This window comes from Acromyrmex echinatior, chromosome 9 (genome assembly GCF_024713525.1).
Source record: "Acromyrmex echinatior isolate Ae372 chromosome 9, ASM2471352v2, whole genome shotgun sequence".
Taxonomy (NCBI): Eukaryota; Metazoa; Arthropoda; class Insecta; order Hymenoptera; family Formicidae; genus Acromyrmex; species Acromyrmex echinatior.
The window spans coordinates 6,741,594-6,744,388 of NC_141860.1; positions in this window are offsets into that span (position 1 = coordinate 6,741,594).

Genomic DNA, 2,795 nt, shown 5'->3' on the forward strand with positions numbered 1-2,795 from the left:
GCTCTATTACATTAGAACATCATAAACATGTGCATAAATATTGATAAATACATCTGATAAACAATATTATGAATTGTAAATATTCATTCGATAAATTAACATTTTCTTATCACTAATGAATTCTTTGGAGGCTCCCATGAGTATCTATACGGGTATCTATAGAAGCTGTTTCGCGAGTTATTTCTGTATTCATTATTAGAATGCCGACATTTCGTGAATATTGTAGTTCATTTAATCAGAAGAATAGCTTGATGCAATATCAGGCTATCCTCGCCCTAATGAAATTAGGGCATTAGAAATACTACTGTATTCGCGAAGCATTGGCATTCTAATAATGAATCTGAGTATGAATCGGAGATAACTCGCAAAACGCATAGCTTTTATATTTTCTTACCACTTTTAAACAATTGAAATTAAGCAAATTTCGACTTGCAAATTATTTATTAAAATCGAACCCAGCGCCACGAGTCTTCATTGAAATCCAGGTTACAAGACAGACGAAAATTAAAGAATGCCAGTCCTATACATTGACCTCGCTTCCTGGATATCAAGGTATAGTATAAATAGAATAACTTCTTTACAGAAACAAAATGTCTCATAATTTTTTAAATATAAAGAAAATTTAAGATACTATACATTTTTCCCTTTAGGAAAAATATAATCTCCAAAATAATTCATAGAAAAAAAGTAGGAAAGAAAGAGACGTGTCTGCAACGTATGAATCATTGATTGTCAGATCAACTTTTTTTTCTTTTTTTTTCTTTTTTGGAAAATATATCTTTGCTTTTTTTGTGCAATCTTCGTAATGATATCTGCCAAATCGCGTGGGTGGTAAGGTTAAGGATGAAACTGATGACGATTCTCATGTACCCCATTTAGTTATTACATATCTTCGATAAAATTGTTGACTTGGACAAGGTCCAAGACCCGGTGACGAATTTTACGGGTTTTTCTATTTCCGTGGAATTGTTTTCCGATCGGTCGATACTACGTAAAATAAGGAAATTCTAAAACAAAGAAAACAAAGCCATTGTTGAAATGATATCTTTTATTTACGTTTGCTCGTCGTCTCGAAAATTAACATTGAATAGCTCGCTGGAAATTCGCGAATGGAAATCTTCAGACGAATTAACTGTGCCTACTGTTGGCAGATTCAAGTCATTGTTTGACCATGAACCCATCATACGGTTGATGCCTTCGTAGAAAAAAAAAAGCTAAACAATGGTCGTCTGGCGTATCATTCGAAACGATTTATTGAATCCTTTTGCGTGCCTCGACGGCTAGTAATCGGTTACTATATAACGATATTGGAACAATAGTTTTTTCTACATATGTATTTGTTTGGTAGATTAATCGAAATTAATCCTTTTATATATAAAAGTTACATATTTCATTGATTGCTAAATAATTGAAATTCAATGTTATTGGAGCTGCCTACGTTTTTTTGGCTTTTGTTCTGTTTTATAAATCGTCGGAGCGTGTGGCAAATGAATTTTTTAACCTTTTCATTCGCATAGCAACTCTGTGATAACAACAGAGTTGCCATAGAACTAGGAAATGTGAAAATTGAAAATGGTCAAGTTAGAAAATTTTCTGAAAAATAAAAATTTTTTGTTTTAAAAAGGTTTAATATGCTTACATTACCTACATAGTTTTGAAATACCATTAACTCAACAATTAAATGCAAGTAGTGTCAGCAATATTAATAGTAATTATATTGCTATTAAATTGCTCTCAATAAAATATTTAATGGTATTTTCATCCTGGTTTCCTAATCAAGATGAAAATACAAAAGATTTTAATATTATTGAAAGAAAGGAAAAATCATGAAAAAATTATAAAATTGTAAGATGAGAAATATATGACAATCTTAATAATACTCCATGTATTTTTACAAAGTTTTAAAAGGATAATATTGCATTGATGAATTGGAGATATAATGATTCTTGTGCGATTATTATTATTCTTATGAGCTTTTTATAAGTGATATTGCGCCCAATAATTGATGTGTTATACTGAAGAAATTTTGTTGACTTATTGATAATGAAACTATTAAACAATATTAGATAAAATAAAAAAAATATTTTATGATGTATACTATATATATACACACAATATATATATATATATATATATATATATATATACATATGGTATATATATATATAATTAATAAAGAAGTCTCATCACTTTCTAAGTAAACTCGATAATCTATTTGAGGAAGGCAGATTAATTAGGTCGTCCCACGCTTATATACACAGAAGAACATGTCATACGTGACACGATGCAACCTTGATTTCCACTTAGTTTCGCTCCAGATCATGTTAAACGTTCAGCTTTTGCGCTGCATTATTATTCGACACACTTTTAAATTGACTCGAATTAAATATTACAATATTTATCTTACAAGAATCTGTTTTTGTGGCATATTTTGAAAGTATTCTGATATTTAGATGATACAATATATACAATCTACTTCCTGGTTTAATTAATATCTACTAAATTTTAAGGTATTGTTAATTAATTTCTTTTTTCTTTATTTCAGCGGGGAGCGAGTGCTGAGGTCCCGTCAACACGAGCGGGGAACCAGCCAGGAACGACGTTATAAGCGTAGTCATCGGCGATCGCCGAGTAGCGGTAGACAACATGGGCATCGCGATCGTGATCGTGATCGTGCCCACATAGCACATCCCACATCGTCCCGTCGTACGCGTCTACATCGTCATCACGATTCATCGTCGCCCAGCCAGGAGCGGCATCGCCATCGATCGCCATCCACCAGGAGTCAGGTGAGT